General features: G+C 39.9%; 1 long non-coding RNA gene across 1 annotated transcript; it reads right to left on the minus strand.

Moving 5' to 3' along the window:
- Positions 1 to 345: 345 nt before the first annotated feature.
- LOC113890391 lies at positions 346 to 5,642 on the minus strand. Its single transcript, XR_003510486.1, has 2 exons — positions 5,553 to 5,642; positions 346 to 506 (listed from the first exon to the last, which is right to left on the minus strand). It is a non-coding gene; the product is annotated as an uncharacterized LOC113890391 (long non-coding RNA).
- Between the last annotated feature and the right edge of the window lie 5,534 nt (positions 5,643 to 11,176).

The following is an 11,176-nucleotide window of genomic DNA, read 5'->3' on the forward strand; positions in this document are numbered from 1 at the left end:
GCTAACCACCATAATCGGAGAAGGTAATGGCACCCCACTCCAGTACTCTTGCCTGGAAAGTCCCATGTGTGGAGGAGCCTGGTGGACTGCAGTCCATGGGGTCACTAAGAGTCAGACACGACTGAGCGACTTCACCTTCACTTTTCACTTTCCTGCATTGGAGAAGGAAATGGCAACCCACTCCAGTGTTCTTGCCTGGAGAATCCCAGGGATGGGGGAGACTGGTGGGCTGCCGTCTATGGGGTCAAACGGAGATGGACACGACTGAAGTGACTTAGCAGTAGCAGCAGCACCCACCATAATAACCAGTCCCCGAGTATTGAATGATTCAAACACAACACAAAGTTTTGGACTTTTTTGTCTTTTGATATGTAATAGTGCTGAGTAGAAGAACAGTTTGTTGGAGTGATGCTCACCCATGCAATTATTCAGGAACCCAGGCTGGTGGAGGCTGTGCCGTATTCAAATTGTGACTGTGAGGGTCACCTTGGGGGTAATCTCCATTCCTGCCAGTTAAAAGGGAAAGGAACATAAAGGAAAGGGTAAGGGAGGTTTTTATAAGATGTGAATACAAGTGGAACACACCACATGTATTCACATTCCATTGGCTAGAACTCAGTCACATGGCCACATTTAATTGCAAGAGAGTTTAGGAAATGTAGTCTAACTTTATACCTCCAATGAAAAGAATATGAATTCTCTGTAACAGCTAGCAGTCTTCCACAATCCTCCCACCTGGTACCACCTTTGACTCTTAGACTTTACCTAGACTTTGTGCATGACCCAATCATTACCCTCAGCACGACAATCGTGATTTACATCTATTGTGTGCAAGCCATGCGGCCATATGCTGCGTCCTCACTCCTGCTATCCAGGGTGATGTGACGTGACAAGTCATGGTTGATCACCAAGACTGTACAAATAGGAGTTGGAGAAGCTTACCCTGTGATCTCATGTCTGGAGGGCCACATTGTTTTAAGATGATAGAATCTGAAGCTTTGGTCTGCTTTATTTGTTCATAGTTCTGTATAACATTCTGACTGAACAAAGAGTTCCAAACAAACAAGCAAAAAAACTGGGAAGTAACTGGGCTAGACGTCTAACCAATTTCTGTGCATCCTAGATTGTGTCAGAGAAACGACTTGTAAAATTATGATTGAATAGTAGTGAGTTGTGAGAGATACCTAGAATTCAGTTTTAAGAGATAGAAAGTATATGAAAAGAATATAGAAAAGAAAACACAGAAAGTATACGAAAGATTCTGACATGTCTGAAAGTTTTTAAAATTAACTGAAAAATGCATTTATGCATTTAAAAAAAAAAAAAAAAAACAAAGAAAAGCAAAATCCAGTCAAGCAAACTAGAGTTGGGAATGCAGTTTTCTGGGGCAAATGGAATAAATCATGTAACATGTAATTTGATGAAAGTAAACATTCTATGAGGCCAGCCAGTGGAGGGTTTTGGTGTAACCACGGTAGATGGAATTAGGCTAGCCCTATCAGTACTGCTGACTGATATCCAGTCACCATCCCAGGTAGAACCCCAGGTCATCATGTAACCTCAACTGAATCAGATATTCTCTCCCCAAATTATGTGTATAGCACTATTGTTTCTTTATTGTGTAAGCATTTTTCAAAACTCAGAAGATTTAGAATTAAGTATTGAAATGTTTAAAAGATCAGAACCATAATATTAATGTTTTTATGTCAAAAATCTAGAAAAATTTGGAATTTTAATTACTAGTAATGTTTACACACTTATAACCTATTAGAACAACAGTTAAGCTTCGTAGTTTCAATTTAAACTATATGACTGAGTAATTGATTTAGTCCTGCAATTTTAGGTTGAAATCTTGCTAATTTTACATACAGTGTTAAAATATTTAAGAGAGCTTAAATTTCACTGAATTTAAAAGTCTAATTTATTAGATTTATAAGAATTATTTAAGTATGGAGAAAGTTTTTCAGCTAGGTAATTGACGTATTTAAAAAGAAAATTGAATATATTAAATTTATAACGTGCAGTTTAAAATCTGTAAAGGAGCTTAACCAAGTTTACAAACCAAACATTAATAGCCCTCCTTCCTGAAATATGATTGTTAATTTGCTAAATTTAAAGGTAAAATAGTAAGACTTGCAAACTGAGCTCAAAACTTAAAAAGAAGGATTACATTTTTAGATAACTTTAAAAAGTAGATATTAATTATTACAGCCAAGAAGATAATCTACTGGAATTCTGTGGCACAGAATAACCACTCTTAAAGACACAAACACAACATTTGTGTTTACAAGATTTTATATTCAAGATTTCATATGAGATTTCAGGCAACTTGTAAAAAGAAAAAACATCAGTCAACCAATTGTATGTTGAAATTCCATTTTGATGGAATTGACTAGTCTTCAGATTCCTATCTCAAAGAGCTCCTGAGAGCAAATCCAGAGATGCAGGGTCTATTCATTCTGTGCACTGTTGTTCCTCAAATTGAGCAATCTATGTAGACCCCCTTTAAAGGGGGAAATGCTCAAGGACCCCTGTGTTAAATTATCTTTATGTTACTTAAATCTGTTTAACATAAAACTAAATATAAACGTTCATGGTAAGAGCTCTAATATGCTCCAAACAACTTAACCAACTGAATAAAAACTCAAATACAAACATAATAAAATTCAAATGAACAACATTAATGTACTGTGATGAGTAATGTTTGGCTGAAACTCAATCATAGTTTGCAACACGAGTGTGGTATTGGCTGTGCACTGCTAGATCCTCAGATACTGGAGGGCCGGTTATCACCCTGTGTACCGGCTCCATTTGCACCACTTCTCTTCTCTGAACTACCTTGTACAGCCGGCTGTGATTCAGTTTGTGCATCATTTAAAATAAGGTATGTGCTTCAAAAAGCATTCCTATACATAAATAGACCAAGAGATGGTTAAGTAATTTATCCCTAAAACATGCACATCACTTTTATTCAGGTGTGTATAAGAAAGGGAAATGAACTTTCTGTCTTTTTTGTTGAATTAAAGGCATTTTGAAATTATTATTAAGAACGCCAAATGTTTTCATGGAACAAATGCTTTCCAATACAAAATGCTAATGGAATTAAAAGGCATTAGTGTTGATCAAAAGAACTGAAAAAACATTTCCACTATACACGATCACAAGGAAAAGGGTTCCAGTGGGTTGAAAACATATGTCAAATAAAGGAATCAGCATGAACTGAAAGGTTTAGATGGAAGAACAGGTAGCAGGATCCAGATTATGTGACATACATATATATATATATATATACACACACATATATATATATATATATATTAAGGCACATGACTAGGCTAAACAGGTGGCTAGGTTTCATAGACCAATTTGTTCTTTCATTGGGAAAATAGTCAAATGTAATATATTTCCATTTACTGGCCTTTATTGATAAATAAATGCAATTAGATCTATAGAGCAAATGTTGTCCTTTCAGATACACACCAAAAGTACACGCTAGCTAACAGATGCCAGAGTAGCCAAAGCAGTATGATTACATTCCAGTTTTTTTTCACACTGCAGTTACATGGATGTTAGCTAAAATGTCTTTACATTGTTTCTAGATATCATACTGTCTACTCTCAAGTTACACCCATCATTTACTATTCAGTTCACCTCTGTTCTTTCCTCATTAGTAGGAGCCATTAAAGCTGTGGCACTTGGCAAGAACTTAATTGCAAAAAGAGCCAATAATGCTGACATTTTGTGGCAGACCTCTGTTATAAGGTGGTTACTGAGCTGATTCAGAATATCCATCCAGCAAAGTTTCTGAATTATTATAAAAATGAAAATGTATTTTAAACGAATTAAATAAAACTCACAGACAGTTGAGGGTATCCAGTTTGAGACCCTTGGTAAAGTGGAAAGGGCTTAAGCTTTGAAGAAAGATAAGGGCTTCCCTGGTGGCTCAGACAGTAAAGAATCTGCCTGCAATGCGGGAGACAGGGTTCAATCCTTGGGTCAGGAAGATCCTCTGGAGAAGGGAATGCAACCCACTCCAGTATTCTTGCCTGGAGAATCCCATGGACAGAGGAGCCTGGCAGGCTACAGCGCATAGGGTTGCAGAGTTGGACACAACTGAGCGACTAACACTAAACTCAGGTTCAAATTCTTTAAGCTTTTCTACTTAATCAATAGTTGTGTGATCGCTTTGTGTCTCTTTCCCCATTTTTAAAATAAGGATAATAATACCAATCACAGAGAGTTGAAAATAGAGTAAGCACTCAGTGAAGTGAAGTCACTCAGTTGTGTCTGACTCTCCGGGCTCCTCTGTCCATGGGATTTTCCAGGCAAGAGTACTGGAGTGGGTTGCCATTTCCTTCTCCAGAGGATCTTCCTGACCCAGGGATCGAACCTGGGTCTCCCACATTGTAGGCAGACACTTTACCGTCTGAGCCACAAGAGAAGGACATGGTGAGAGAGTTGCTATTATTATTAGAGATTAGCTATACTGAGTATGAGACTTCCCTGGTGACTCAGATGGTAAAGAATCTGCTTGCAGTGCAGGAGATTTGGGTTTGATCCCTGGGTCAGGAAGATCCCTTGGAGAAGGGAATGACTACCCACTCCAGTATTCTTGCCTGGAGAATTCTATGGACAGAGGAGCCGGGCAGGCTACAATCCATAGGGCTGCAAAGAGTTGGACATGACTGAGCAACTAACACTTTTGCTTTTCACATTTTATATATATGTTATTAGGTATATTTACCAAATAACCTGTTCCCAAGTTATCTGTGTGGGTGTGTATGTGGAGGGGGTTGTGTAGTTGGAAATTTTACCCACATCAGACACAAAAGAAAGATATTATAAAGCAATGCAACTTCCCTGGTGGTCCAGTGGCTAAGACTCCATGCTCCCAATTCAGGGGGCTTTGGTCCGATCCTTGGTCAGGGAACTAGATCCTATAAGCTGCAACTAAAGATCCTGCTTGCTGCAACTAAGACCTGGTGTAGCCAAATAAATAAATAAATATAAAACAATTGTTTTCCAAATGTGTTCAATGGAGCCTCGATGAAAGGGGGGTAGAGTTGGAGGTGGGAGAGCTAATGGGGTTCAGGGTTTCTACTTTCTCTTCAATGAGGGCAATTTTGTTTTATATACATGCTTTGCACCCAGGAATTACATTTAAGATAATATTGAATAAATAAGTCTTACAATTAAAAATGAAAAACATCTGATAAACCATTGCTTTTTAGTATAATATTATAATGATGATAATGACTTTTAATCCATTATTACATGGCAGATACTACAAGAGTATGAGTTAGGTATTATTATTATTATTATTACTAGTACACTAGTAACAAATTAAAACTATATATATATATATGTGTGTGTGTGTACTTTTGCCTCCTGTAATGCTTTGAATAAAATATATACTTGGCAGTGCTATGGCAACAACCTGAAATATTCCTCAATTTTGAAAGCACTTGTAAACAGATCTTCCAGGTCTAAACTTAAATGTAATTTTTTAAACATTAGGCAAAATCATTTTCTCACCTTTTTGAAATACTAACCCATAGCTATACATAGCCGTCAGCTAGGAATTCACACCTCTCCATTCCGCCTCTTAATGAGTCAGCATCCTTCATTTGATTCCTATTAAAATGAAGAAGCGTGAAATCAGTTTTGGGTAAGTTGAGAAAAATAGACTGCCTCTGAATTTTTCAGACTGTAATTTCATCCCAGGGGCCCTAGAAACACAAATACATGCATGCCTCCTAGCTAACACACCACATCTCATGTACATGTGCTGGGACACACACACGCTGGGAAAGGGTTTATTATTGTTATGCAAATATATCTCTTAACTAAAGACCGGAATGCCAAATTGTCTAAGGAATTTATTAATTCTGAGCTCTGAAAAAAAATGCATGAGGATGAGAGAAAACATTGCCTAAATTTCTTATAAAATTATCTAAACTGCTACTTGTGTTTGGGGTTACAGACCTTTTGTTGTCATCTGACATGTATTTTTTTGTCAAAGAATGAAAATTCGGTTGGCCTTAGAAAGCGTGAAAAGAATCATCTCATTTTACTGGCCAAAGGGTTCCCTTTCATGTTGCAACAACCCAGTGTTGATGGAAATCTGGGACGTTGTTGCTCAAATTCTCAAAGGCACAGATGAGATTGGGAGACTGTTTCTCTCCCTTCACCTCTTAGCACAGGGGTGTACAGCTGTAGCTTCTGTCCTGACACCCACAGACGGCCTCCGAATCGATCTTTCTTTTTTCCCTTCAAGGAAATAATTATTTTCAACAAGTTTGGTTGATTAAAATAACCATATCATTTAAATAGGTCTTTAAAACAAGTAAAAAATTTAAATGATTATAAAACCTGTGCTTTCTGCAGTGTAATCACAACCAGAAGCGCTATGTGTACATAATAAATAAGGCCAGGGCACAAGTATCACACAATGTCACAAATACTCTTTGAAACCAGGAGGATATACATAAATAAATTAGTTAGTTAGGAGGAAAAGTCTGGCTACTGCAGGCAATGTATGAGAACATGCTGTGATGAAAGGACTTTAAGATTTAGGAAAACAGGACTATTGCTTTTAACCTTTAGTAACTAGATAGATTATATTGGAAGAGTCACTAATTTCTTTTGAGACTTTGTTTTTTTCCTATGCTGAATACAAAGATTTCTAGCCCTACCTGTGGTAAGTACTCAATGTGATAATATGTGTTTTATAGTTCATTAGTGCAGTTCAACAGATATGTCCCCTCCATCAGGTATGTGGAAGGATTGCACTTGTCACTTGCTTTGAGGTTAAGTTCACTTCAGTTCAGTTCAGTGGATCAGTTGTGTCCGACTCTTTGTGAGCCCATGAACTGCAGCACGCCAGGCCTCCCTGTCCATCACCAACTCCTGGAGTCCGCTCAAACCCACGTCCATTGAGTCGGTGATGCCATCCAATGATCTCATCCTCTGTTGTTTCCTTCTCCTCTTGTCCTCAATCTTTCCCAGCATCAGAGTCTTTTCCAATGAGTCAACTCTTCACATCATGTGGCCAAAGTATTGGAGTTTCAGCTTCAGCATCAGTCCTTCCAATGAACACCCAGGACTGATCTCCTTTAGGATGGACTGGCTGGATCTCCTTGCAGTCCAAGGGACTCTCAATAGTCTTCTCCAGCACCACAGTTCAAAAGCATCAGTACTTTGGCATTCAGCTTTCTTCACAGTCCAACTCTCACATCCATACATGACCACTGGAAAAACCATATCCTTGACTAGATGGACCTTTGTTGGCTAAGTAATGTCTCTGCTTTTTAATATCTTATCTAAGTTGATCATAACTTTCCTACCAAGGAGTAAGCGACTTTTAATTTCATGGCTGCAATCACCATCTGCAGTAATTTTGAAGTCCAGAAAAATAAAGTCTGACACTGTTTCCCCATCTACTTGCCATGAAGTGATGGGACTGGATGCCATGATCTTAGCTTTCTGAATGTTGAGCTTTAAGCCAACCTTTTCATTCTCCTCTTTCACTTTTATCAAGAGGCTTTTTAGTTCCTCTTCACTTTCTGCCATAAGGGTGGTGTCATCTGCATATCTGAGGTTATTGATATTTTTCTCCCGGCAATCTTGATTCCAGCTTGTGCTTCTTCCAGCCCAGCGTTTCTCATGATGTACTCTGCATATAAGTTAAATAAACAGGGTGACAATATACAGCCTTGACGTACTCCTTTTCCTATTTAGAACCAGTCTGTTGTTCCATGTCCAGTTCTAACTGTTGCTTCTTGACCTGCATACAGATTTCTCAAGAGGCAAGTCAGGTGGTCTGGTATTCCCATCTCTTGAAGAATTTCCCACAGTTTAATGTGATCCACAGACTCAAGGGCTTTGGCATAGTCAATAAAGCAGAAATAGATGTTTTTCTGGAACTCTTGCTTTTTCCATGATCCAGCTGATATTGGCAATTTGATCTCTGGTTCCTCTGCCTTTTCTAAATCCAGCTTGAACATCTGGAAGTTCACAGTACACCTGTTGCTGAAGCCTGGCTTGGAGAATTTTAAGTATTACTTTACTAGTGTGTGAGATGAGTGAAATTGAAATTGTGCAGTAGTTTGAGCATTCTTTGGCATTGCCTTTCTTTGCAATTGGAATGAACACTGACCTTTTCCAGTCCTGTGGCCACTGCTGAGTTTTCCCAATTTGCTGGCATATTGAGTGCAACACTTTCACAGCCTCGTCTTTGAGGATTTGAAATAGCTCAACTGGAATTCCATCACCTCCACTAGCTTTGTTCGTAGTGTTGCTTTCTAAGGCCCACTTGACTTCATATTGCAGGATGTCTGGCTTTAGGTGAGTGATCACACCATCGTGATTATCTGGGTCGTGAATATCTTTTTTGTACAGTTCTTCTGTGTATTGTTGCCACCTCTTAATATCTTCTGCTTCTGTTAGGTCCATACCATTTCTGTCCTTTATCAAGCCCATCTTTGCATGAAATTTTCCCTTGGTATCTCTAATTTTCTTGAAGAGATCTCTAGTCTTTCCCTTTCTATTGTTTTCCTCCATTTCTTTGCATTGATCACTGAGGAAGGCTTTCTTATGTCTCCTTGCTGTTCTTTGGAACTCTACATCCAAATGGGTATAAAATTCCTTCTCTCCTTTGCTTTTCACTTCCCTTCTTTTCACAGCTATGTGTAAGACCTCCTCAGACAGCCATTTTGCTTTTTTGCATTTCTTTTTCTTGAGGATGGTCTTGATTCCTGTCTCCTGTACAATGTCATGAACCTCAGTCCATAGTTCATCAGGCACTCTGTCTATCAGATCTAGTCCCTTAAATCTATTTCTCATTTCCACTGTATAGGCATAAGGGATTTGATTTAGGTCATACCTGAATGGTCTGAGTTAAATTCACCCATTCCAGTCCATTTTAGTTCGCTGATTCCTAGAATGTCCATGTTCACTCTTACCATCTCCTGTTTGACCACTTCCAATTTGCCTTGATTTATGGACCTAAAATTACAGGTTCCTATGCAATATTGCTCTTTACAGCATCAGAACTTGCTTCTATCACCAGTTCCATCCACACTGGGGTGTTGTTTTTGCTTCGGCTCCATCCCTTCATTCTTTCTGGGGTTATTTCTCCACTGATCTCCAATAGCATATTGGGCACCTACTGACCTGGGGAGTTCCTCTTTCAGTATCCTATCATTTTTGCCTTTTCATACTGTTCATGGGGTTCTCAAGGCAAGAATACTGAAGTCTTTTGCCATTTCCTTCTCCAGTGGACCACATTCTGTCATACTTCTCCACCATGACCTGTCCATCTTGGGTGGCCTCATGTGGCGTGGCTTAGTTTCATTGAGTTTGACAAGGCTGTGGTCGTGTGATCAGATTGACTAGTTTTCTGTGATTATGGTTGCAGTGTGTCTGCCCTCTGATGCCCTCTCATAACACCTACCGTCTTACATGGGTTTCTCTTACTTTGGATGAGGGGTATCTCCTCACAGCCACCCCTCCTGACCTTGAACGTGGAGTAGCACCTCTCAGCCTTCCTGCACCTGTGCAGCTGCTACTCCTTGGATGAAGGGTTGCTCCTCTAGGCCCTGCTTATTTAACTTATATGGAGAGTACATCATGAGAAACGCTGGGCTGGAAGAAGCACAAGCTGGAATCAAGATTGCCTGGAGAAATATCAATAAACTCAGATATGCAGATGACACCACCTTTATGGCAGAAAGTGAAGAAGAGCTAAAGAGCCTCTTGATGAAAGTGAAAGAGGAGAATGGAAAGGTTGGCTTAAAGCTCAACATTCAGAAAACTAAGATCATGGCATCCAGTCCCATCACTTCATGGGAAGTAGATGGGGAAACAGTGGAAGCAGTTTCAGACTTTATTTTTTTGGGCTCCAAAATCACTGCAGATGGTGATTGCAGCCATGAAATTAAGACACTTACTCCTTGGAAATGAAGCTATGACCAACCTAGATGACATATTGGAAAAGGCAATGGCAACCCACTCCAGTACTCTTGCCTGGAAAATCCCGTGGATGGAGGACCCTGGTAGGCTGCAGTCCATGGGGTTGTGAAGAGTTAGACACTGCTGAGCGACTTCACTTTCCCTTTTCACTTTCATGCATTGGAGAAGGAAATGGCAACCCACTCCAGTGTTCTTGCCTGGAGAATCCCAGGGACGGTGGAACCTGGTGGGCTGCCATCTATGGGGTCGCACGGAATCAGACATGACTGAAGTGACTTAGCAGCAGCAGCAGCAGATAACAAATTAAAAAGCAGAGACATTACTTTTCCAACAAAGGTCTGTCTAGTCAAGGCTATGGTTTTTCCAGTGATCATATATGGATGTGAGAGTTGGACTGTGAAGAAAGCTGAGGGCCAAAGAATTGATGCTTTTGACCTGTGGTGTTGGAGAAGATTCTTGAGAGTCCCTTGGACTGCAAGGAGATCCAATCAGTCCATTCTAAAGGAGATCAGCCCTGGGTGTTCTTTGGAAGGACTGATGCTAAAGCTGAAACTCCAATATTTTGGCCATCTCATGCGAAGAGTTGACTCATTGGAAAAGACTCTGATTCTGGGAGGGATTGGGGGCAGGAGGAGAAGGGGATGACAGAGAATGAGATGGCTGGATGGCATCACCGACTCGATGGACATGAGTTTGAGTGAACTCTGGGAGTTGGTGATGGACAGGGAGGCCTGGAGTGCTGCGATTCATGGGGTCGCAAAGAGTCGGACATGACTGAGTGACTGAACTGAACTGACTGACTGAATGATCTAGTAGCTTTCTCCACTTTCTTCAATTTTGGTCTGAATTTGGCAATAAGGAGTTCATGATCTGAGCCACAGTCAGCTCCTAGTCTTGATTTTGCTGACTGTATAGAGCTTCTCCATCTTTGGCTGCAAAGAATATAATCAATCTGATTTCGGTGTCAACCATCTGGTGATGTCCATGTGTAGTCTTCTCTTGTGTTGTTGGAAGAGGGTGTTTGCTATGACCAGTGCGTTTCTTGGCAAAACTCTATTAGCCTTTGCCCTGCTTCATTCTGTACTCCAAGGCCAAATTTGCCTGTTACTCTAGGTGTTTCTTGCCTTCCTACTTTTGCATTCCAGTCCCCTATAATGAAAAGGACATCTTTTTCGGGTGTTAGTTCTAGAAGGTCTTGTAGGTC

Source organism: Bos indicus x Bos taurus, chromosome 3, assembly GCF_003369695.1.
Source record: "Bos indicus x Bos taurus breed Angus x Brahman F1 hybrid chromosome 3, Bos_hybrid_MaternalHap_v2.0, whole genome shotgun sequence".
NCBI lineage: Eukaryota > Metazoa > Chordata > Mammalia > Artiodactyla > Bovidae > Bos > Bos indicus x Bos taurus.